The 26,367-nt window shown below is 48.9% G+C and overlaps 1 long non-coding RNA gene across 5 annotated transcripts in view; it reads right to left on the bottom strand.

Annotated features, from left to right (window-relative positions):
- LOC139797584 (uncharacterized) overlaps positions 1-26,367 on the bottom strand; it is a 132,564-nt gene that overhangs the window by 10,364 nt on the left and 95,833 nt on the right. For all 5 annotated transcript variants that reach the window (XR_011726520.1, XR_011726521.1, XR_011726519.1 and 2 more), the window contains exons 11-16: positions 25,908-26,075; positions 20,451-20,569; positions 19,970-20,063; positions 1,474-1,612; positions 767-833; positions 397-622 (exon numbers count right to left, since the gene is read on the bottom strand). This is a non-coding gene — a long non-coding RNA (uncharacterized lncRNA). The remainder of the gene's footprint in view (positions 1-396; positions 623-766; positions 834-1,473; positions 1,613-19,969; positions 20,064-20,450; positions 20,570-25,907; positions 26,076-26,367) is intronic.

Below are 26,367 nucleotides of genomic sequence, written 5' to 3'. Positions count from 1 at the left end.
CTGCTGTGCAGGGGCTGAAAGCATCTAAAAGCCGTGCAGGTGTGGTGCTGAGGGACACGGTGGCCTTGGCAGTGCTGGGTTAATGGTTGGACTTGATGATCTTAAAGGTCTCTCCCAACTAAACGATTCTATTAAAGGGAAAGTGAAGACCCGATGAGACTGATAAAATGAAAATGATTGTCCCAGTGTCAGGGGGATTGGCCTCTCGCTGACCCCATCCCACATGCCAGCCCCGGCAGACCCAGCACCACATCCCTAAGGCTCGGGGAGGGAGAGAGGGAGGATTTGGAGGCAGACTGAGGAGCCCAGCATACACCTGGGGCAGGGGAAGACCCCGCTGTTGCTTTTTCTCCACTTTCTCCACTCAAAACCAGACCATCCTGCCAGGACACCCACCTGATCCCTTGGCTACCTCTTTTTTTTTGCCCGGGATGAGCATTTGGGACAGGGCTTGGTCTGTCTGCAGGGGTGGGTACGGCCGAGGGATTTGGCTGAGCTCATCCGGAGTGGCCCAGAGAAGGATGTGGCCCTTCCCGGTGGGCAGGAGCTTCCCCCCTCCCCCCGAGGAATGCGAGTTATGCAGGGACCAGAGGTCACCGTGATCAGGCTAAGGGAAGGGTGGCTGTAAAAGGAGAAGATAAACCAAATAAATCAGGCTGCAGGAAGGAGAGGAGGGCACAAGTGCACAGAGCTGCCGGAGGGTGGTACAAAGCCCACCCCCCAACCCCCTTTCCCAGGCAGAGGGAGGGGGGGATGTGGGGCTCACCTGGGCCACAGACCAGCACAGAGGGATGCAGAGCTCAGAGGCAGAGATGCTGGGGAGACCTGGGTGCCTGGCCAGGGTAAAGGAAGCAAAAAAAAAAAAAAAAAAAAAACCAGCAAAAACCAAAACAACAACAAAAAATAAAAACAAAAAAAAACATGGGAAAGGGGGAAGTCTTCTGGGTTTTCCTCTGGTAGTTCAACAAAAAATTAAAACGAAAAACCACAACAAGAAAATGAAAATGCAGGGCAAAACCAGCAGCAGTGCATTAGGTGCAAACGGACAAAGCCCTCAGAGTACTGGGTTTTTTTCCTCAATTTTATTGTATTTTATTTTATATGATGCCCATTAAGGGAGATGGCATTCTGTAACCACTGGTGAAGCAGGAGACACAACGTTATTCTTGGAGAAAGTTACAACTGGCCACGAGGTATTTTAAAAACTGTCATTTATTTATTTACTTACTTACTTACTTTTCTGCTTAGGCAGGTGACCTCCCTGGGGCTCCAGCCTTCCCTGTGCCAGCATTCAGTTCTGCACCCTCAGGTCTCTACCTGAGATTATAGAACAGTGGCTTATAGGAAACAGATGGGCATCTTGGGGATGCAGCTGCTGACCTGCTACCCTTCCCTCAGTTCTCCAGGTGAAACCAGGTATCCAGACTCATGGTTTTGGGACACAGAAGGAGCCAGGTAGCTGTACTTACTTACCCGAAGTGCAGAATGAGCCCCCAGTGAGAAGAAAGCTGTGCTGGTGCACATCCATTCTATGTAAGCAGCAGAGCTATAATAAACCCATACCAGATGCTCTGGATCTCATCCCACCTGGTATGGTCAGGGCTGTTGCACCCTGAAGGAGATGATAGTGAATATAAATCATTCTTCAGAGCAAAATACTGAGAACCAACCTCCAGTGCAACCTGGGAAACAAAATGTTACCCTGCTCAGGAAATATGACCCTTAGTGCCTCCAAAAATAAAAGGTGAAGTATTTTAGTATTGTGGCTTTTAGATTGATTTTCTGAGATGCAAACTTGAGCAATTGGGACCTAATATCTCCCCCACCCAGCTCCCCCACCCCCATCCTGAGGAACTCTTTAACCCTTTGGTTAATCTCCTCTAGATTTGGCAGAGAAGCTGAAGTCTCACTGACACAAAGTGCCCATGAGCCTTGTGAAAATAAGTGACTCGCTGGAGAAGAAAGAAAACTGCTATAAATATTCTGAGTCAGGGAAGAATTCATCACTCACTCAGCTCTTGTTATACATCAGAGAAAGCTGTTACAAAAACCTCTGCCACAAAGAAAGGCCCAAGCATGAATCACCCTCAGGAGATATCAAAGAATCCAACCACAGCTCCAAAATCTGAAAAGACCCAGACATCCTTGGTGCCTCTGCTCCAGGCCATGTGTTCATGCCCACTGCCTGGCCTGTGACTTTCCCTGAGCATCCTGTCCCTCTGGGAAAGATCTCCTGGGGGCAGACAGTCGGCTGTCTGAGGAGAGATAACATCTCCCTTTGAAGATGCTGCCTACAAAGGGCTTCCACCTCTAGAAGACTGAAGGATTCCAGCCTTGAATGGACTTCCTAAAACATCAGGGGAAATGTTTTGGTTTTTTTTTAGGATGCATAAAGTAGAAGAGAGAGGAATCAACACCACAAACCTGTCTTTCTTTAACCACTCCCACTGTGTCTTCATTTTGCCCCCGGGACAGATTCAAGCAAGGCAGGGACCTGGAGCTGTGGGGATGGGTAAGGATACCCAGCTGGGACAGGGGCTGCAAGGACAAGGCCCTCTGTCCAAAGCCCACTGGCCACCTCCCAGCTTTTGTGAGCTGTTAAATATAACATCGATGCTGTGCTCTGGGTTGGTGGTAATTTAGCAGGCAAAAGGAAACTCTTAACACCACTTCTCAGTGGACACAGTGAAATCAGGTGAGACAAGGTGGGGCTAAAGTTGAGAAAAGGAGCAGCGTCCAGTTAAAAGTTTGAAGGCTGTGGGGATGAAACCAGGTCTCCACAATTCCTGATCATGGAGGGGGCTGGATGCTGAACACCCAGATAACACAGATGCCTGGAATAACCCAAATAGCCAAGATAACCCTTAGTCTGGGGCATGGCAGATCTATCCATCACTTTAACTGGAGCCATGGAGCCTGCTGTGACCTGACTCATGGAGCCTGCTGTGACCTGATTCATGGCTTCACATACCATAGCCAAAATTCTGCTGATCCCAGGGTTGCTCAAGGCATGGTCAAGGCCTTTGAATCTGCCACAGGGCACTAAATGTAAGGGAGCATGATGGGGTCTGAGGCTGTTGACCCAACTTGTGCTGGGGGACTCTGAAGTGGCCAAGTCCATCCCGAAGCCAGTGCCAGCAAACCTGGTGTGGGTGAAATGGCTTCAGACCAGTGTTGCACAGTGGCAGGAGTGTAAAGAGGAAGGATTAGCAGTGACCAAGCTGACAGTGGGTCACCAGCACAGTGCAAGGCCACAGGGCAGTGTCTACAGCATTGCAAAGGTTTGAAGTCAGGCACAGGCTGACTTCCTTACTTTGTTCTACCCAATGAGCTCACACTGTGGCAGGAAGAACCTTCAGCTGATGGGAAGCTTAGTGGCTTATTTTCCAAGCTCTCCCCATCCATTCCTCAAGCAATGATGTTTTGCTCAAGGTGGTAGTGATGGAGAGGGCTTTTCCAAATCTTGCCTCTTCTTAGCTCCTCCTTTTTTTTTTTTTTTTAATCTGTTCTCTTACTTCCCTATAGTCCTCTGAGGGCTGTGGCCAAGTCATCCCTAAACTATGAGTTCTCTTTCTCCAACAGGTCGAACTATTCCCAGCATAATACTGGTAGCTAATGGTTAAAGCCCCACTTCTCTCCTCCCCAGGAATTCCTGAGGGCAGCTCTGCTAACACCACAGGGAAAAAGCAAAACAGATCAGGTGGGGGTTTGCTTCTTACGTGCTTGTTCATGTTTCTAAGAGGCTTTTCTGACCTCTCAGAGGATCACATCATGCAGCAGACACCCATCAGAGGCTACAGAAGCCAGAATCTGTCTCAGCCAACACTCCTCCCAAAAGCAAGCTTTCAGCACAGGAAGCTTACATTTGGCTTCCCTACTAAATCACTTGATGGCATTCAGGTGTAATCAGTTCCCAGACAGGCATTTTGCAAGCATTTCTGAGTTTCCTTCTGCACCATTCTTCAGACAGATGAGCTGAGCCCTCAGTTTCTGAACCCTCTGGAGATGCCAGCAGCCCTTCTCCCCCAGGAATGATCAGCATTGTGCTCTGGAGCCCTGCACGACATCCACAGTGGTTTCATGCTTTGAGGGACGCTTGTCTTGCTAACATCAGGCCACAACACCTAGTTTCCTCTCCTAGCTTAATCATTCTTCTCAATTTTCCTTCTTTTTTACAGGGATTCCCTCTCTTACCTGCTAGAGGCTTTATTTTCTCTGCACGAGAAGCACTTGGAAGTGTTTGTACAGAGAGACCAGCTCATCTCTTCCACTATTTTTATTCTTCCTGCCATAGCATCTTTAGAACTGTTTTTCTCGAGGTGGTCAGGAAGGGAAAGGAATCACCTCAGATACAGTCAAATGGATTGAAGGCAATTTCATGAACAATGAGGCCCAAATAATCATGCTGAAGCCTTTGGCGTGGGTACTTCAATTAGAAGGAAATCCGAATTGGAGGCATGTTCTTTAAGCAGTGCCTTCAGCATCACATCAGATGGTCACATCAGATGGTCACATCAGCTGGTCACATCAGGTCTGAGTGCTGGATTCCATCAGGGGAATTTTGGAGGAGCTCAGCCCATCGCACTACTGAGGACTAAAGGGCTTTGGTTTCTTGCCAGGATTATTTAGCCTCACTCGAGCTTCCCCCCCAAAATTGTTCTTGCTGTCAGCATGCCCAGACCTGGCACCTAGAAACGTGCAAAGATAAGTCTCTGCAAATAGGGATTTGTTTGGAAAAGGATAATTCAAATATTTCTGGGCTTAGCTCATTTTTCATGACAGCTTTAGCATCAGGGGAGTCAGGTTCCCTCGTGCTACTCCTTGAAGCCAGCATGGCCAAGCTGCCCCAGCCTTGCCCCCAGCACTGGATCCATAGACATATGGGAATTGGTCTGGAAAGCACCTTTGAGAAATCCTGCTCCTGGCAAAGCTGTGCAAAGGAAACTGAAGAGCACCACTTTCTTCAGGCTGGCTCCTGCTACCAGGGTCCGTGGAAGCTAAGACTCATCTGCTCCAAGCAAGCCCTGATGCCTGCTGGATGTGTCAGCCAACCTCCAGCTTTGGCTTCACATGGGTGCCACAAGGATCAGCCTACACCTGGTGGGTAATTACATAGGGTGCAAGTCTAAACTGGAGCATCCTTCAGAATTACCTCTGTGAATACTTGTAACAGAAAGCTGTACTGAGCCAAAATGCAAAAATGGATTCTCTTCATTACAGTACATAAGAAAACACCAAACTTATTCCTGAGTGAGAACATTCCCTTGAGTCTCAAATAGTTCATCTGTATCTGCTGCTCTGCAGACAAGACAGAGAAGAGACAGGCAGAAATTGTGGAATTTCTTTGGACCAGAACAGCATTTTCAGAGTACCACTGTACATCATTGTACACTGAACATATGAACATTGTGGGATACATCTGAAGGTCTGAATGTGCCTTTCAACACCCTAGGATTTCAAAATCCAGCATTCATTGGTCAATGACCCTCATGGGTCCTCAGTTTGTCAGTGATGCTGCTAGAGATAGTGGCATATTGTGCTCCACCTGCACTTCCTTCTTGGATCCCATCCTCAGTTCTCAGTGAGCAATTGCTCCCTTGTCAATGGTCTCATCAACTCTGAAGTCATCAGTGTCTCCCGTTTCCCTCCTCACTCATATGGCACAGAACAGTCACCTCTGAACCTGTACCAGCCTCACTTTTGCTTCCAGCAGTGAAGGAAGCTGCTGTCATCTCCCAGCACAGCATCTTTCACAACACTGGTGCAAAACTCCCTGGTGGCTGTGCTGGGAGGAGAGCTGAGAGCCAGCTTGTCCCTAGGCACAGCTGGGGAGAGGCAGTGGCTGCAGGGTTTTCCTTCAGCCAAGTTTTCACAGTCATGATTCCCAGGACTTCAAAATTTTAGGGCTTGGCTACTCCTTCTGCCTACTCCCTTTGTGGGGCTCCTTGGGTAGGTGCTGCATCTGTCTTGGCAGCTAAAGAAAAAGTCTAGGTGGAAATCAGCTCCAGAGACTACCCTGTTAAAATGCCAAAAATAAACATTAGTGTGAGCATGACACTGTTTCTGAGATGCAGTGGAGCCTCTTGGCCAGAGCCATCAGCACCTTGCTTGCTCTTTTAATGGCATATAGCCAATGGTTGTCTATACCCTCTTCATGCCCACCATCAAGAGATGCTTTCCCTCATGTTGTCACTACAAGGGTCTCACAATGATGATCTTCCTCCTTTCAGGACCATAGTCCCCCTTTGGTGTCATACCAAAACCTTCTGGAGCCCCAACCAGGTTCAGCTCTGGGCTCTGATACATGCACCTCATGCATCTTGCTGGCCTGCTGCATGGCAAAACCAACCAACTGCCTGGCTGCAGTTATCTGTTAATCATCCTCTGGCCTCTTCCCTGTCCAGACATCATCTAAACCACAACCCAGCCTTGCTGCTGACTCTGCCAGCCTTTGATCATTTATTTACAGGATGCACAGATTGTCTCCGTTATGAATTAGGGGGCTCTAATTGGATTGAGAGCCAAGCCTGCACCTTCCCCTCTAATTTAGCTTTAATTAATGCCCATTTATTATTAACTGTTATCAGCTGGGCTTAGGCTTAATATCAGCTGGTTATTAGCCAGAGAGCAGCATGGATTGTTTTCATCTCCTTCATTGCCCTCTTCAACAATTTCTCCCTCCCCTGTTGACAGATGCCCACAAAATGAGCCTGTCAGCACAAAGGATCATGATGTAGGACCAATGGGTCTTTCAGCACTGCCCAAGACAAAGAAAATACCCTTCAGGTCACTACCCAAGCCAGCATGGAAAAAGAAAACTGCCCATGTGTTTCTACAGGTGATACAGTTCATCTTTTCTTTTTTGCTGAGGCACAAAGATCTGTAATTGGGGGTGGGAATCAGGAAGGAGCTGTTGTGAAAGAACTGGGACATTTTCATGTTATTTTGTATTTTCCATTTTTCTCATTTCTGGATTGAAGAGCAGAAAAAGGAAATTTCCCTTCCTCTTCTCTTTTATCACATACCCCACCCCCTCGCCCTCCCTCCCCAAATAGCTGCAGTGAAAGTCCCATAAAAAAACCCAAGACAACAGCAATCTAAGTACTCAGGAGGGGATTTCAGAGCCTGAATAAAGAAACAGAGATCTGAAGAGGAAAGAAGAATGCTCTGTCTCCAGCCTGCATCCCTTTTCCATTCTGCAAAACCACTCCACGAGGTCTACTGAGGGTCCTCTGCCAAAGCCAGAGGTTTCAAAGCCATTGCACCAAACTATTTTTTATGCCCCTCTGCAGGGATTGGAGGCAGCAGTTCCATTGACAACTTGCCTTTCACTCCCAAGGCTGTCACCACAGATTTGCTTTCCCCCAAACAGCAAATTCCAAGCAGAGACCAAATTCTTCAATTGGTGAATTTGTGCTTCAAATTCTTCCCTAGCCAGAAACCCTGAGTTTTGCTTGATGCATGGAGGCTGAGACTGAATCACAAGGCAGGACTTTGGTAAACACCAACTTGGAGGCTCAAACTTCAAAGTAAATCTTAACCTCATCCTGCAAAGTTCCTTAGGTCACAGAGCATTGCAGGACTCAGCTACACATTTAGTTCAACGAAACCATCTGACTAAATGACTAAAAAACAGCAGAGAAACAATCTACTGTCTGAATGATGGCCAAATTATTTAAACTGGGTGCCACAGTACAGCTGCTATGCACTGCAAATTTTTGTTTGCACTGTATCTAACTTCTCTCTAAATCCAGTAATTTTTACACTCTAAAGTGCAGGGAAATCTTTTATCGACATTTTATTTATGACAGTAAAAGAAAATGGAACATTTGACTAAATGAGCAACTGGAAAGCTTTCCAAATGAAATATGCAATGTGTTTCTGCATAATTTCCTTTGGGTCTGAGGCTGACCAGCCTTCTGTAGGATAATTCAACATTTTGTGATTCAGGAAACGAGTACATGGTGAAGACTGGTACAGCTCTAAGACTATCATCAGCATTACATTAGTTGCATCATAATCTCAATCACTTTGACTCACCTGTCCAGTGTGATTTTGCCTCCCTTTCATTTCCAGTGTCTAAGGCATTTAGCAGAACCAAGTTGTGCCCTTGGTTCTGCACACCAGTCTCCGACAGCAACTGCAGCCACTGAGCATTTATCAGTCCCAATAGCAGACAGTGGCTGAAAAAGATGCTGTTGAATTCAAAAAGTGTAATTATTTCAAAGAGAATTAACTGAAAAGTAAAATTACTAAAAAGAAAAGCATTTCCCAACAATAGCTGATGTCCCAGGCACCCACTGCCACCTCGGTCACCTCATCCCCACCACAGAGTGAGAGCTGCCCTGGGATTATTCCTCTGAGCTACATGCACCAACAATTCAGGAGCTTTTCCCTGCAAAGACTCCATTTGGTTTAAGTGGCCTAGTTTAAAAGTGGATGCAGATCAGCTTTCCTGAAGTTGCCTGCCTTAAGCAGTCCTCAAGGAACTTACAAACAACTAAAACTGTTCTTCAGTTGCAAAGCAGCTCCCTCAGGTGTGACAGAAAACAGGGTAAATGCACCAAAAACACATTAAAAAGTGCTTTCCCAACTTGCTCTCTACCCAGGCTTTCAGGACAGTCAACTTCCAAGCCCTCAAGTCTGGAAAAAACGCTACCCAAGGAAAAGCTCGACATGAATCAGCAACATTCACTGGCAGCCCTGAAAGCCAGCTGTGTCCTGGGCAGCATCACCAGCACTGGGGCCAGAAGGCCCAGGGAGGGTATTTCCTCCCCCCCCCAGCTCTGGTGAGAACACCCTGCAGTGCTGGGTCCAGTTCTGGTGTTCCCAAGAAGAAGGGAATGAAGTTGTTGGAGTGAGTCCAGAGGAGGCCAGGAAGATGCTCAGAGGACTGGAGCATCTCTGCTATGGAGACAGATTGAAACAGATGGAGTTGTTCAGTCTGGAGAAGAGAATGCTTCATGGAGACCTTAGAGCATCTTCTGGTACCTGAAGGGTCTACAGGAAAACTGGAGAGGGAGTTTTGACAAGGGCATGGAGTGATAGGAGGAGGGGGAACAGTTCCAAACTGAAAGAAGGGAGATCTAGATGAGATACTAGGAAGAAATTCTTTGCTGTGAGGTTGTGAGACACTGGCACAGGTTGTCCAGAGAAGCTGTGGCTTCCCCATCCTTGAATGTGTTGAAAGCTGGCTGGCTGGCTGGGGCTTGGAGCATCCTGGTCTAGTGGGAATTGTGCCTGCCCATGGCAGGGGGCTTGAAACTGGGTGGTCTTTCAAGTCCCTTCCAACCCAATCCACTCTGGGTTTCTATGGAGCAGCTAATCAGGAACATGATGAGTAGAGGAGGGTGTCCCTGCATGGCCACATCCCCAGCAGCTCCTCTCTGAGGAGCAGCACACCTGGTGAACAAGATGGAGCCCTGTCTATTGCCTGGCAGGAGATGTCCAGGTGACCTTGCTATTTAATGGGCTGTGACCAGCATGTTCTTACTGTGGGGTGGGATAGAAGGCTCCTGTAGAGCAGCATCTCTCTCCAGCCACCACAGACAGCTGCAGAGAGGACCCCCCAGGCAAAGATGTAACTGGGAAGAGCAGCATGGGAGCACTACCCAGCACTGGTCTGGTCAATGGGCCACTCCAGCATCAGCCAAAGGAAGGGAAGCATCCCCTCATAAGGAATAAACCAGCAGCTGGGTAGTGCCAAGCTGATTCCCCAAACCAGTGCCTTGCTCCTGACCATGCATTGAGTCAGAAAACAGAAAATTTGGATGCTGCCAGGCCCAAGGGCTTTTGATTAGCTTGGGCTACCAAAGTAAGAGCTGCCTGTAGCCACACCAGTTTATTTTGGGAAATCTAGAAGGTTTCACTTTGGCTTTGCTCCATGGTGGGCAGCCTGCATGCCTGGCCTATGCAGGGGCAAGGTTTATAAAGGAGCAACATGTTGGTGAGGAAAGTGCTCTGAAAAATTCTCCAGTGCTATTAAAAAAAACAACAAAGGCTGATGTTTCAGTGACATGTCACTATGTCTGGAAAGAAAAATCAAGAGCAAAACAGACTGTCTTCTCTCCTCTGCTGCGTCCCCCAAAATCCTCCAGAGTAAGAGCTGTAGTTGCCCTGGTCTCTTGCTCTCTCTGGTACAAATCACCAGATTGCAGCCACATTTAAGCCAGACTCTGAAAATCAGCTCTGTCTGGTCTGATAAATGACTCAGAAACAAAGAGCACAGCAGGGTTGGTATCACAGCTTTTAAACTCCAGCTTTCCTCTTGCCAGTAGCCCTTGTCACCAGCTGATAACCAGAACCAAAGAGCTTGATGCAACACTTTTTTCCAGTGCCATGGACTGAAACCCTGTCCTGCAGCAAACAGATGGCTGATGTGGATCTGGGCATCACCTTGGTTTGTTTAAAGCTCTTCTTGGCTGCTGTGTCCAATCCTCTCCTGGCAAGAAGGACATGCCCTGACAGTTCTGCAAAGCAAAAACCTCGCAGCAGCTTTTTGCATCCCCTCTTTTCTGTTTAGAGGAGGTGAGAGGAGAGATAAAGCTACGGTTTGCATTTGCTGCTTCCATGTGCAATGAGGACCGGAGCCCAGAGAGCAGCATCACTGGGAAACAGATTGTGGGAAGCTGGAAATGTTCCTCAAGGCACAGCCTTGCTGTCTGCACAGCCTTCTCCCACAATCCTCAGGAAACAGCATGCCCGAGGTGCTATTTCTCACTTCATCAGCCTGCACCCAGGGAGGGAAAAGGCCCTGTATGGCAGCTGACATTTGAGGAAGGGAGGTTGGAGGTTGTCATGGTGCCTGGATGATGGGAAATTCCTTGCTGAACAAGTGGTACTGTCCCCAGTGCCTGCCAGGACCTGCTGCTCCTGGCAGTGGGACAGTGGCACAGGGCAGGGTGCCCATCTCAGAGCAGAGAATCCATCCAGTGTGGTGAATGGTGTCCAGTTCTGGGCCCCTCAGCTCAGGAAGGAGATTGAGGTGCTGGAGCAGGCACAGAGAAGAGCAATGAGGCTGTGAAGGGATCCAGCACAAGTCCTGTGAGGAAGGGCTGAGGGAGCTGGGGGTGTTCAGTCAGGAGAAGAGGAGGCTCAGGGGAGACCTCATCACTCTCTACAACTCCCTAAAAGGAGGCTGGAGCCAGGGGGGGGTTGGACTCTTCTCCCAGGCAGATGTCAGTAAGACAAGAGGGCATGGACTTAAGCTCTGCCAGGGGAGGTTTAGGTTAAATATTAGGAAAAAATTCTTTACAGAGAGGGTGATCAGGCATTGGAATGGGCTGCCCGGGGAGGTGGGGGATCCTCCATCCCTGGAGGTTTTTAAGGAGACCGAACGTGGCACTCAGTGCCATGGTCTGGTACCACAGTGGAAGTGGATTAAGGGTTGGACTTGATGATCTCTGAGGTCCTTTCCAGCCTGGATGATTCTGTGATTCTGTGATCTCTGACCAAGATCATCAGTGGAGGCTGCAGACTGCTTGCAAACTGGGCCATGGCAAAGCAGGACACTTGTGATGCTGATACCTGCTGCCTGCAGGAACAGGTACTGATGCTGCGCAGCCCACAGCGTGGCATCTCCCTGCTGGGGACATCCTCCTGGGAGGCTGTAATTCCTGCTAGTCTTTTGTCTTTGTTTTGTAACTGTTTCTGGCAACCAGCAGTAAGAGCACAAATCAGCAGACAGGGTGGTGTGGCTGGGAGAGCCCTGGTGTGGGCACTGACAGCTTGAAAAACCCACAGCCTGCAAATGCTGTTTTTTTTCCTCTTTGTTATCACTCCCATCCCTTCCCAGAGTCTTCCTCTGCACCCTTCCCAAGGGGGTCACAAATCCACCTGGGGCTGGGTTACAGGGACTGACTGCAGGGCGATGAAGCAACAAACTCAACAAAAGAAAACCAAACCCCAGCTATTGTGACACAAAGACAACCTGGCATGAAGATTTGTCTTCAAACCTTTCAGCTCACTCCCCTTTTCCCAGGCAGGTGCTGTTTTATATTCTGCTCCTTCCACCTCCCCACTCCTGCCCTAGTGCAGGGAGAGCTCTTGAAACAGCTACTTCTAGCCACTTGATTTGGGATGCACATCATTGGTATTCTGCACTTGGAGAGCTATCCTGCCAGACCCGTTCCAGCTGAATTCCTTGCCACACTGAAGCTCTTCCCATAAAAACCTTCAGCTGCAAATCAACCGATCAGCTAGGGTTCACCTTTTTCTTCTTTATCATTCCAAACCTGTCTCCTTCTCCTTTTGTTTCTTTTTACTTCCTTCACATCTGCATTACTGCAGAGCACTGCTAGTAAGATTTATGGCTAAATATTATCTGCCTATCTGGCATACAGGTAATTTAACATGCACTTGCTGGTCTGGTTTGAAAAGCAAACAGCTTCTCTCACCACTCTGCTTCTGGCTCAGTTACCTTTACTTCCCATGAAGTAAAGGGTAATTACTTGTTCTGAAGTTTGAAAATTCCCCTCCTGATCCCTGAGTGCAGATCAGGAGCTTGGCAGCAGTTGGGGATGCCCTTTCCCATGCCGGGTTCACTCATCAATTGGGTCATTGCTGAGGACCAAGAGCCAGGGAAGGTGGGGAGGAAGGGAGCAACATGGTTCTGCCAGAGACAGGAATCACAGAAACTGAGTAATTTAGCATGAAAGGACCTCTGGAGGACTCTGGTCCAAAGATCTTGACTCAGGGTAGGTCCAGCCAGATCCAGTTGCTCATGGCTGTGACCAACTGTGGTTTGACATCTCTGAGGATGAACTCAGTTTGTGGAGCATCAGAAGAAGATGCTTCTTTTCAGGCTGGATTTTCTCCATTTTACTTAACTCTACAAAAACAACAGAGTTTGAGAGCTTGTCCAGGAGAGAAGGCAGTATATTAGAAGTAGGACATACTATGCCTCCAGTCACGGAGGCAGAAGTTGGGGAAAAATAACTTCTCCAAGAGGAATTATGCAGCTCAGTGACTGAACAGGGGAGACAGCTGAGGTTAAACTCATGCTATGGACCCCACAGAAGCAGCTCTATCAAAAGACCTTTTACGGGCTCTCACAGAGGACAACAAGCAAGGGAAACTTGAGTTTCATCTACTCCAAGGACCTAGCCAAAATGGCTGTGTTGAGTCAGCAGCAGGTTAAAATGCCACATTGTGAAGGGCAGGAGACGTTTGGTGCCTGCCCTGCAAAGCAAGAGCTGCTTGCTCATGCTGGAGGATGCCTGTGGTCCTGCCCTCCAGCTGGGCTGTGATCCCAGTGCAGCAGCAGCAGCAGCAGCCCATGGGGAAGTGGGAATTTGTAAATAACCCAGCAGGAAAGTTTCAAAGAGCTGTATTCCTCCCATTAGTCCTCACCAGGAGCACACTTTGCAGCACAGGAGGTGCTTGGATGATCCGGTCACCCACATTCTCCTCCTGGATGAATGAGTAGCCTTTAATTACTGCTGTGCTCATGCCTAAGGAGTAGGGGAGCACATCACTGGGTAGGACAGTCCCTGCTGCTCTGCACCTGGGCCATACCAAAGGGATTTGGCAAGAGGCCTGCCCTGGGACAGGGAACTTATATTGTCTATCAGTAAGAACTACATGCAACAAAACAAATTTAGGATAACATCTTATTGCATCTTGTGGCCTCCCCTTTTACTGGCTGCTGGGATCTGGTTTTTTAAAGCTGTCTGTTCCTCCTAGAGAGTGGAGTCTTGCTCCCAGCTCCACTGGCCAGTCAGATCCCTGTGCACCTCCCTACCAGTTGCAGACCTTGTGATATTTGTAGAGCATCTTGCACAGCAATGTTTTGGTCTTCTCCAGACCCTTGGGTGAGAACATATTGTGAATTTTTGGCTTCGCACCAGCTTACCCTTTGCACCAGACTTGCCCAGAAGTAAGAGCAGCAAGTAGAGGATCATCCATCCCAAAAGTTTTTGGAAAGGTCCGCAGACAAGGACCAGAGAAAGACAGAGGGCAGAGAGGAATGACAGGGCTTTGGACAGTCCCTCTGCAATGCAGTGCAATCAAGTAGTTTTGTGGCAGCCTGAACTGTCTGGATGAGCCAATGCTGCGTGGACAGTTTTCCTTTTAATGGAGGGCACTCCCTTGGAACAAGCATTTGGCACCAGATGAGTGAGGAATGAGATGGCTCTAATCCCATAATTTAATTAGAGCTGAGTAGAGCTGCCTAACAAAAAGGCCATTTCCTGGGAAGGCTGCAGTGCTGGGCTCCTGGCTGCTCCCTCTGGGCTGGCAGCCTGGGATCCCCTGCTCCTCTTCTGCCACAGAAAGGGCTTTTCCACCCCTCTTCCCACTTATTTCTCCTTCTCATGGGTTTTAGCCAAATGGGACTGGGACACCCCCCTGGCTGTATAATTGTGAACAAAGGGCTATCCAGTGCTGCCTGGTGGGGAGGCACAGGGCAGAAACTCTGGTTTCATCTGGCAGATGCAGGAGGTGGCAGTGAGAACCTAAGCTCAAGGTCTCCTTTCATGAGGGGAAGCTCCTGGGCTCCTTCCATTTTGCAACCAAGCAAGAGTGTTGACCTGAACAAGACAAGGATCAGCTGAAGGAGTGTGCTGTGGGGTGGTTGGGTCCCATCCTGCACTGACAAAAGGAGTCCTGGTACCCTGCTCTTACACACCATCCCAAGAACAGGAGTGTGGAGAGCACAGAACAGCCCTCCTGATTATGGAATGGAATGGAATAGCCCACATATACACAGCAAGCCAAGATGGGATGGTGTGGAGCAGTTATCACATATCATAGACTGGGTTGGGCTGGAAGAGACCCTAAAGGTGATCTAGTTCCAAGCCCCCTGCATGGGCAGGGACATTTCCCACTAGACCAGATTGCTCAAAGTCCCATTCAACCTGTACTCAGTGTTCAGTTCCCCCTTCATGGCCCAGGGGGGTCCATGCCCAAGCAGCAGGATCTGGGGATGAGGGACCAGCAGCCTAAGGGAGCCCTGGAAGGGCAGGGATAGATGACCCCATCCCTCTGGAGCATAGAACAGACTGGGTTGCTGCCTCACCTCTGTCTCAGGGGAAGCACACAGGCTGAGTCTGGCCTGAAATCTGAGTGGGATAGGCTCAGCATGAGGTTTTGGGCTAAATCTCCTCTCCAGCTTGACCCTCACCCAAGCACACAGGCTGGGGCTCCCTGCAGCCTCTCAGGGCTCAGCTTGCCACAAATCTCCCCTGGTGCAAACAAATTCCTGCACAGCAGCAAAAGCCCAGGCTAGCCAAGAGCAACTTGCCTAATTAACAATAGTTGGCTCCCTGCCACATATCTCCCAGGCCCAAGCTTGCACCCGCCCCAGTAATTGCTGCCCCATTATGTTTTCCGGATGCTCCAAGGTGAAAGGGAGCTTTGTAGGGAGCCTGGGATGCAGTAAACTGGTGAGCAGTGGCTCCTGCATGAAGTCCTGACATTAGGGGAAAGGCAGGACTAGGGCATCCCCTTCTGCTCCTCCAAACCTCAGCAAGAACTCCTGGCCCCAAGGAAGAAGGGGGAGAAAAAAATTCTGGCATTAAGTGTTCCTGGCCACCTGCTGCTGGCTGGGACACACCCTATAGGAATACCCCCAGGAAGTGCCACTATCCCATCCCATGGAAACACCCTCAGGAGATGTCTTTTGCCCAGGAACACCACTAAATTGGGGGATAGGACTGCTGGCTGCATTAATGCATGTGATGAACCGACCTTCCTGCTGCCCTGGCAAGGAAAGAGCCTCCCAGCACACCAGTCTCAGGTCTCAGCACTGTCTGTGGTTAAACAGGAATTTCCCTGCTTCAGAGCCCACAATTTTGCTTGCAAACAGACCTGAATCTGGGCAAGGTATCAGAGCATTGTTGTTATTAATGTTAACCCAGCATTTGGTGTCTTCAGAGGAGATAAGACAACAGGCAGAAACTGAAGTTGAAGACCAGAGGGGTTGGAAGAACAGCTTTAAGAATAGGTCCTGGTTTGCAACCAGTAAAAAGAAAAAAGGGCCATCAGATTGGGGACACCAGCAGCCTCCTGGCTGCAAAATGTAGTGATGCTCTTTGGCTGTGTCGTGTTCCAGCCTCTGCCCACTGTCCCAGGTACCAGGTGCAACCAGCTACTCCTGGCCAAAGCCAGGACATCCTGCTCATGCCAGCCTGGTGGGCATGCAGAGTGAACACCCAGGTGCCTGGCTCTCTGCAAATCCAAGCCCTGCCTGCTAGGATCTGGGCACGGGGTAAATCAGGGGCAGGAGTGTCTGGGTATGGACAAATTTCCCTAACAAGAAGAACATAGAGCAATGCACAGTTACACCCAGCAAAAGCAGATCCTCAGGATCCCCAGGGATGTGATGTGCTGTCAGGTGAGGAGAGGGTTCAGAAGAGGTTATGGCACCAGCTGGGGATGTGGAAAACTGGTATTTATTCCCCTGCTCTGCTTAAGGCTTTGTATGAATCATGAATCAGTCACCTGGAAACCAAGGGGAGCTGGGTTTTCAAAGAGCATGAAAAGGCTGAGGTGACCTGGACCTGGATGCTCACTCCTGAGTGTTGGATGATAACAGGGGTGTGACACTTCTCCCTGCATGCGAGTGTGCCCGGGGACACTCACCCTGAAGGCCACCAACCACTCCAGCAGGCTGCTGCAGGCAGTGATGAGGAGATATTTATACTGACTCGTGCACACATCTGCAAAGCCCTTCCAGTCCAAGGGAGAAGGCAGAGCCACAGGCTGGCAGGGATGTCTGTCAGGAAGAGACCTTGAATGCCTGTGAGATGCAGCAAGGGAACTGAAAAAGATAAAATGAGAGATCAAAGGTGGGCAAGGAGGGCAAGAGGAAAAGTTTCAGCTATGGATGGACGAGCAACACATGAATGTCCCAGGAGAAAAATGAAGGCAGCCAAGGAAGCATGTCAGAACTAAGTAAATCAGGCAGTGACATGGTCATTAACCTGGCTTTCCCACTGGAAAGGTGTTTACATCAGGAAGATTTTCTTCTGGCATAAGTCAGGGAGAGAACAAAGCACTCATCCAGGTCCAGTGCTCCTAGCCAGCACTCCCAGCATGAGGGGACAAGCTGGGTCACTGGGAAGGGTGGGTGGGTGGGTGGGTGAGTGACAGGGGTCCAGCTCTCTGACCTTCCCTTTATAGCCCCCAAGGGAGGGCACAGAGGCAGCAAGCCAGCCCACCTCATTATCTGCCAGCTGGAAAAAGTAACAATCTTGTTTTCACACCAGAACATACAAGGATTTACAAGCTTGTCTGAAAGATTTTAGCAGGGGGGTTGTGGGGATGTTATAACATTTGGGTCACCAGTAGTGTGGCCAGGCAGATATCCATCCTCTTCCTCCTCTACCATGTCTAAGCTCCTGACAGGCAGTGGCCACATCTAAATCCTCAGGATGACTAAAGTGGACAGCCCAGAGTTTAATCCATTTTTTTCTCCCAGCCCAGGATTGTACCCACACCATGATTCTTCTCCAAAGAAAGGCTCTGGGGGTTGGGTTTTGTCAGCACATCTCACCCCAAATCAAGGTCAGTCACCACAGTGTCACCCATGTAAAAATTCACCCTGTTTTATACCAGAACAATATTTCTGTACAGACAAGTTTGTGGTTGTTTTTTTCTGGAGCTTGGCCATCCCACCCTGGGAAGTTACCCCACATTGCTTCACAAAGATCCTGGGTGGATGAAACGTGGCATCAGCATCTCATCTAATGCAGTAGAAAGGGAAAAGGGGCAGGGTGCCCAGCAGCAGCTCTCTCACCAGTGGCTGTGAGAAAATAGACACCTTGAATTTCAGCATTCCCCTTGTGCTAAAATGAGCACTTGAAAATGCTTTTTGTTAACGATGCTGACACTGGGAAACAGGCTGGGTGATGTGTCAGATCTGCAGGGAGAATTTGGAGAATTTGGGTACTCCCCCACTGAATCTGCACTTCATAAAAATGACAGCCCTGGGCAAGTTACTTTAAGTTAGACACGAAGCAGCTTTGGCATAAAAGGATGGTGGTAAATAAAAAAATCCCCATACATTTGTTCATCGACCAAGAAAACAACTAGCAAAAGCTTTGCAAAACTGATGGAGCCACTGACCACAGACAAGAAGCATTAAGGAAAAGAGCTACCAAATAACCAAACCTGAGTGCCAGCTTGGTCAGATGTGTTCACCACAGACCTGAACCCTTCTGGCCATGTGGTAAACCTTCCAAGCCAGCCAGCAGTGGCTGCAGTTCATACTGTGGCTAAACATGAAACTTGGGAAGTGAAGCTTGTAAAAGTCTGGGCTCTTCAGCTTCCAGGACCTGACATAAAACCATAAATTCACCTCCCATAGACTTCTGGAGCGTCAGAAGACAGGAATGGAGAAATCCCCCTTCCCTAGGTATGTTCAAGGCCAGGCTGGATGGGGATTGCAGCAGCCTGTTCTAGTGGAAGGTGTCTCTACCCATGGAAGTGAGGTTGAAGCTACATGCCCTTCAACGTCCCTTCCAACCCAAACCATTCTATGAAAGGCATTTGAGCACCAGGTTTTCTCATGGCTCTTGTCAGAAGACAAGCCAGCCAAGCCAGCTAAGATAGGGGAGTGCTGCCCCTGGCTGCCGAGTAACCGCCTGTTACCACTTTGGGCGGGATCGGTCCCTCTGGAGAACTTGAGAGAGGCCAACACTGCACCAAAGTGTGCACAGGGACCAAAAGAGTCTGGGTAGATCTGGTCTAGGCAGGTCAGGACCAGCCTGTTAATAGCCAGCAAGTTCTTACTTGGTAAGTCTGCTTCAAAGAAGGAAGTCAGGAGCAGCTTATGTCAGACTCAGCCAGAAGTGTCAAAATGCATGTCTGAAGGAAAAGGCTTGTGACAGGAGGCCAAGTGACTCAGTTGTGGTGGGTAGGGGCAACAAGACAGCAGGGGATGTGGTTAGGGAGCAGGCCATGAGTCACTGAGGATGTAGATAACAGCTGGATAAAGACAGAGACATAAGGTCTGCTCAGGAGAAAATCCAAGAGGCACTGGAAGCCAAAATCCAGAAGATGGCAATCCCAAGAGCTGATGCAACCCAGGCACATTGCTCCTGTAGGGTGCAAGCACTGGGGTTCCCAAAGCAGAGCATAGCTCTCTGGGTGCCTGGGAGCAGAGATCTGTGGTGACTCTTGGTCTGTCCATGGTAGCTTTGTTCACCCACCCCACCACCTGCCACAACAGCTCAGTCTGGGACCGTGTCACCAGAGACCACTGCTGGCCAGAGGGTTTAGGCACTGTGGGAAGAAAGAAACAAGTCATATGCCTCAGAAACACCTACAGCATCAATCCTGTGGCTGCTGAGGAACCTCAGGTAGGGGTACTGTCCAGTGTGTTCATGGAGACCAAGAAAGCAAGACTGAAAATGTACCAGACCCCCAGGGCGTTACCAGAGGAACACATGTTGTGGGCAGGACTTTTGCCAAGTCCTTTGCAAAGCTTTAGTCATCACTGTGCAGAGGATACTCAGCCAGCAGCCTGGGACCAAGCCTTCCCCTCCCCACCCCTGCTCTCCCACCCATGCTGCCAGGCTCCCAGCTCCCCTCAGTACCCTTCACCCATGGATAAAATCTCCCTGAAAACCTTGGGGGCATGGTCAGCTTCAAGCTGCCTTTTCAGTTGGGTCTCTCAAGGGGTGGGCTCCTCAGCCCAGCTGGTCTGAAACCCCAGAGGGTGTCTGCTGACTTACCAGAAATGTGTCACTGTCACAAGCCTGCTCCTTCACGTCTGTCACTGCTCTGGTAGTTCCTCTTTGGTGGGGAAACAGAGGGAGACGCAGCACCCATGTGGCTCAGGGGAAGAGCAGAGCCAGCCTGTGTCACGGGTGTTCTGGAAGCAGCAACTTTCTTCCTCCGTGACCTTGTGGTCCCACCCTGTCCCAGATCCAACTCTGCCACGTGCTGTACCCACCAGTGTCCTGCTGGTGGGAAGGTGTCAGGTTATGGAAAGCTGAGAGCACTGCAGCACATGAGACACACTCACTATTGCTCATGCTTCCAGGGAGAAGAGTCCTTGTGAGGAGAATGAGGTAGGAAGTGGGCAGGAATGAGGCTGGAGACCACCTTTGGCACAGAAACTGGAGGAGACAGGTGAAATTCCTGAGCACAGGGAAGCCAGAAAACACCCTCCCAGCTCAGCCAGGGATGCACAGGGGCACCTCCAATCACCCTCCCTGCAGGGGTTATAATGAAGTCACCCCACGTGAAGCTGCTGAAGGAAAACATCATTCATTCCAGGACATACAGATGGAAGAGGGCAAAGGCTCCCATGCTCACCACAAAAAAGCCTACAGAAGATACTGACAGCAGTGTGCAGGGTGTGAGAGTCTGAGCTCAAGGACTTGCAGCGATGTTACATCCACATGATCCCCAGGTACGGACAAAAGCACCCATAGCTGGAAGATGGGCTTAAAAGCAAGAACGATGAAGGAAGACCTCAGTAACCTCAGCTTTCCCCTTAATGCCTCTTCCTTGGGGTGCAGTCTGACCACATTTGTAGAGCTGTGTCATCCCAAGCATAGAATCCAGACCCTTCTGTTGCCAGGAGGTTTCCTTCTACTCCTAAGCCTCTGGATGCCATGACCTGAAGGAATAAAAATGAGATTTGCAAAACTCGTGACCTGTTGCCTGTGTGAGCACTGTATCCATCCTGTACAGGTTACATCCCTGTTTTTCATGCTTTGCCATACCAGAGAAAGAGAGTGATCTACATTTGGGAGGTTTAGATTGTTGGATATTAGAAGAAACTTCTTCCTTGCAAGGGCTTCAGGCATTGAACAAGGTGGCCCAGGGAGGTGGTTCATGCTATCACCATCCATCAGCCACCCAAACCAACAGCCTGCTCAGGGTGTGCCTTAAACCTCAGTTCAGTTTGGGCAAAGGAGGTTTGATTACTCTGAAGAATAATTGCATTAAACAGTACACACAGTGGGGGAAATTACTTTATATCGAGCCTGTATTTGCCAGCGTGTGCTGTAAATGAATATTTGATTATATTAACAACCCCACCAGGAAAAACAAAAGAAAAAAAGAAAAAAAAAAGAGATTTATGCTACCTCCTTTGAACTGAATACAATGTCTGGTGCCTGCATGTTGCAAAAAATAAATCCTCCCTCCAACCACTCAGAATCCCCAGGAACCACAGTTCCACTTTGTGGGCCCTCAGCAAGGGCTGTTTTACTTTTTACCAAGAAAAAAACCACCCTTTCTTTCTAGCTGGTGCCTGCCCATGTTCACGAGCACATTGTGCCTTTGCTTCCCAGTGTTCACCTTGATTGCTGCACAAAAACCTCTGAAGATGAGCTGAAGAGCTTAGGATGTCTTCTTCCAGGGCCGAGCAGCCTCCCTGGAAATCCAAAAGGTTCTCTGTGTGTTCTGCTAAGTCCAAAGAGCTCGTTGCTTTGCTACATAAAGTTGTCTGCACTCTGAGCTTGGCATCCAGGAGTGAGCCCTATGCCAGGGCACATCCCAGGAAGCCCCAGGGGCAGAGGGACTTGGGAAGCTCCAAGTGCAGCGTTCCTAAGCAGCCTTATCCTGTTCCTATGCTCTCCCTCCCCATGGCACACAGTATGGCTGCCAAGCAGCCCCAAGCCTAAACCTCCTACAGAGAGAGCAAGGCACCCAGTTCAGGGATGGCAGGGCATTTAACCTTGGAGGTGCTGCTTTCTGGCACTGGGAGCACTCACATTAAGAGTTGTGCAAGTTAATTACTCCAGGATTACCTACTTTACAAAAACCATGTAGGATCATTTCCTTGCCTTGATAATCCTAATAATGCTCCTGTGTGGCAAGCTGGGAAGGCAGCTAACAGAGGGTTTACAACTTTATAAATATATTTATTTAATAACGGAGCCAGGTAAGATTGTTAGAGGAGACAGACATGGACAAGTGCATGCACGCAGATGTCAGCATCTCACTGGGAAAGTGAGGCCATCAGGATGCAATCTTCTCCCTCTTGCCAACCTCCAGCCTGCCTTAGGCTTGCCCTTACACCAAGGTGGTGGTTTTCTGGGTGGGAAGAGCTGTGCTGGTACAGCACTTTTGTGGAAACATTACTGTCCTCACTAGAAGGAAGGGAAGGAGACTACTGAGTCCCCAGCACACAGCTGCTTGATACCCAGGCCATGTTCACCTATATCCTATGGTACTGATGTCTGAAAAGGGAGCAGATGAGGGGCAGGACTGTATCAACATCCAGTTTTTTATTTCTGCAAGCCCACTGTTTAGCATCCCCTCACAGGACAGGCTTTCTACATGACTTCTACTGGCATGTTGCTCTTCCTGAGCTAAAAGTAACTTGCTGGACAGGGTCTGATCAAAGCATCATATTGAGGCAGCAATACTTCCCTCTCTGGTAAATACATTTTAGGGTTGCACTAGAAACATCCGCCTGTGCCTAGAGTCATCCTGCAATTAATTACTACCCCACTTCCTCTTCCTCTGGTACTTCCCACAGACAAGACTCTAGTGAATGGTAGGAGTTTCATTAATAGATCCAAACACACTACCTGAGTTGCAATATCTTGCACTGCTTCTTCTAGCAGTCCCCAAGGTCATTCCATCCTTCTTGTGTGACATTCAGATCCTCTTCCATGTTGGCAATGCTCTCAGCTGTCTCAACTGCCTGCCCAGCTCATTAAGAAAGATATTAATGAAGACAGGTTTCAAAATTAATCCCCAAGCTGTCCTGTTCAATTCTAAACACATCCTGTTGACCCTTGTTCATCCTGTTTCCCACTTGAAATTTCAGTAGTCGTGCTCATGCTGGTTCACTTCACTAGAAAGTATAATTTACTTATCAATAGAAGGTGAAAAGTTACTTTGGCTTCATCTATTGAAGCCTGCAACATCATTTAGATGTTCAGCTAAGCTGTACACATGAGGTTACCATAGCTTCTCACAGATTACCTTAACTAAAATCAGTCCTTCCATCTAATGAGTCCTGCCAGTAAGTCAGAGGGTCTCAGACAGTCCATCTTCTTTTCTGATAATTCACAGCTCCCAGAAGGAACTCATTCTAGGCAAAGAGATGCTAACTCAGCATATTGGAGGCAAAAAAAGAGATAATGACCCTTAAAAAACCCCACATACCACTTTGCATGAACTTTCTGGAATGTATATGGCTGCTGTGCTCCATGTAAGGTGACACAGATGCAGGAGCAAGAAGAGTTCCTGCCTCCCTCATCCCACAGGCTGAGAGCATGTGCACATTCTCCTGCTGTGATTCAGTCACACTCAGTAACCTGTGAAGGTGCAAAAACTTCTAGGAGCTGCCTGTCTGTGTCTCAGTGTCAGACAGCACTGGAAATAATTTCTGGAGACACAGAAGAAGTTGCCTGAGGCAAACGTTGGTGCATTAAATGTCTGATGGAGCCACATAAGTGTCAGAAGCCAAATCAATTAGAAGCAAGAGCTGATGTTCTTAGCTTTATGGGAAGTTCCACAAACCTGCACTAGGGAAAAAACATCTCTTGTCATGAAGTGATACAGAAGAGTCAGAATGAAGGACAGAACCCCAAAAGCCAATATTTGAGATGCCTCAGAGACAAAGCAACTTCCCGTGCTTCGTACAAGGGTTTCACAGATGAACAGAGATCATTCAAGCCCTGAAGCAATTCCACACCAGGAGGTTTTCCTCCACCTCTCAGTGCATTTCATACAGGGAGGAATAAGATCCAGGAGGGCAATTCCAGCAGTGCACTGCCAGCCTTGGCAGCTTTTCTCTGGGGCTTGATCCAAAGAGGTCATTTGAGTTCAGGACCTGGAGACTGCAGAGGTTACTGATTACAAAGCAGCCATCTCACTTGGCAAGGACTTTCATAAATGTTGAACCACAGTTCTTCCCTAATGGCCCTAAGGAGGCAGCTCCAGCACAGAAGGAGATCCATAGGCTTTGGCTGCCAAAGGCCTGGCCCCATTCATCCACATGTTCCCAAAAGCACAAATACATGAACTCAGGGAACACATGGCAGTGAGTCTGGAAGCTCCAAACAATCCTGCTGAGGAACACAGTGAGGGGCATGTCCTGGAAGTGCCCTTTTCTATTGCAGTGCCAGCAACCTAAAAGGATAATCCAACTTCCCCTATAGATTTGCATGGAAACGATATCCACAAACTGCTTGAGGTAAATTCAGCTGATCTCTGCCATCTGCCAGCTGTGGTTCTGGAAGCAGGTGAGAGTTGCACTGGGTTCTCTGCCAGCACTTTCCTATGTTCCCACTTGATTCTACAGCTTTAGGGGGTTGGACAGGTTCCCCTGCCATGATGGGAATGCTGAACAAGAGATTTGCCATTTCCCATCCCAAGGCTGGCATAGGTAGTACTGTGTGGGTCTCCTCTCTGAATTAATAGGGTCAATCTGCAAGCAGAAAACTGGGGACCATAAGAGCCAGTCCTTGCAGATCTCTGGCAAAGAGACAGAGGACAGCAGGAAGGATGAAGCCACCAGGCTCCATCCTGTGCTCACTCCATGCCAGTTGGGAAACTCCAGCCAGGTTCTCTCACCTGGAAAGCTCCTTTGGTTGTATATTAGGCTTACTCTGGAAGTGTTCAGAGCCTGAGGGATGGTGGGCAACAGAGGAATCTCTAAGGGAAACCCAAGCTGTTCCCTTGGGAGACCCTGGCAGTGTGACTCCTACCCAGGCAGGTGGCTGGGATCTGCACTCCATCTGCCAGTGCCCACTGCATCTCACCAAGAGGCTCTGACCCCCCAGGACTGGGCAGGTTTCCTCCCATTTCCAGAAAAGCTGTTGCTATGGCAATGTAAAATGGTTTGCATTTTGAAATGTTTCCTCGAGGACATCCATTAAAGAGGCTGGTGATCAGGAGAACAGCAGGATGCAATACAGCACAATGGCCCTAGCATGGGACAAGCAGCTCTGGAAAAAGCCCATGTGTCCATCCAATGCTTGGGGGTGCTGTAGTACAAGTCCCTCCTCTTTGCACTTCCTCTGGAGAGACAGCTGCTTGCATATGCATCGTGGCAAAGAAGATCCAGAGAGGAAAGCTCTGATACTGGCAGCTTGTCATAGACAGGGGAAAAAACAACCACACAACCTCACAAAAAAAAAAAACAACCAAAAACAAAAAACAAAACCCAAAACAGGAAAACAAACCCCTTTTTCTCCAGAAGGCACTAAAATTGAACCCACTGTTCTCATTCAAATATACAAGGACATGCAGGCAGCATTTGCCAAGTTTCCAACTCGAAAGAGACTTAGAAAAATCCCTCTGAGGGATAATTAACTGGCTAAGAGACAGGAAACCAGGATAAAAATAAGTGCAATATTTCCACCATGGAAGCAGATTATCTGCAAGACTTATTCTGGTGATTGCACTGCTCATTCCAACACTCCTTACAAGACAGCCACTCCAACCTTTGTTGGGATGCCCAGCCCCTACCAGAGAAGCTAGAGCCCCCAAGCCCAGCTTCTCACTTGCTGGGGAGGGATTCAGCTGAGCTGCTGCTTGGCTGGTGACCTGAAGGAGTCACTTGTTCCCTGTCCCCACCTCTGCCTCGGGTTCCACATCCTGCCTGCAGGATGAGAGCAGCAGGCATGCAACACCAGGTGGAAACCTCCCTGTGAAACTGGGGACAACTGGGGACACCTGAAGAAGCTTGAGAAGCTGGGGTTCAGAAGACAGTGGTACCTCCTACCCAGCAGGACAGAAAATGAAACCACTGCCTGGGGCTTCCAGTGTTTGAGCTTTCAAGGAGGTTTTGCTGACTCTGGGCCTTAAGGGAGAAGGATCCAGTTTGCAGATGCATGGTAATGGAGAAAGGCAACATGGATTTCAAATGGCTCCTCCCAGCAAAGAGCAGTGATTTTTTGGGGGAAGGTTGTGGATATTTACAGCATGCCCACAAAGTTGAGGCACTGGTGTGTCTTTCTTACAACACTGAGTGAAACTGTCTGCCTAACCTTTGGTATCATCTGTTCCCATCCGAAGGAGCTGCATAGGAATTGCATTCCAGGTTCTTAATGAGGAATGAGGCCAGGGCAGGAAGGAGGGTCCTGAGGATGAGTGTGTCCAGCTGTTTCTGGATAGGAAGGGCTGTGTTTGGGTTGACTGCCAGCCTATCTTCTTTCCTGAAAAACAAAACTCACTTCTTTTTTTTTGCAAGGCAGAGATGAGAGCAAAGCTATTCCTAAGCAGAGAGCAAGGGAAAACACCTTACTGTAGGACTTAGCTCCACTGTGCTCTGGTGGGACAAGGAGCTCTTGGTACTGAACCTCCCCAACCCTGCAAGATTTGGGGTTCCATGTCCTACTTATAGCTCAGATAAATACTGCACTTAAGCACCTTCTTCCTTGCAATGAACGACTACTTTAGGGGTTGCTTGGCCAGTGACTGCAGCCCCTCTGGAACCATCATCCCAGA

This window comes from Heliangelus exortis, chromosome 6 (genome assembly GCF_036169615.1).
Source record: "Heliangelus exortis chromosome 6, bHelExo1.hap1, whole genome shotgun sequence".
NCBI classification, from domain to species: Eukaryota; Metazoa; Chordata; class Aves; order Apodiformes; family Trochilidae; genus Heliangelus; species Heliangelus exortis.
Note: the sequence above shows the minus strand (reverse complement) of the source record. Positions and strands in the feature narration are given on the sequence as shown.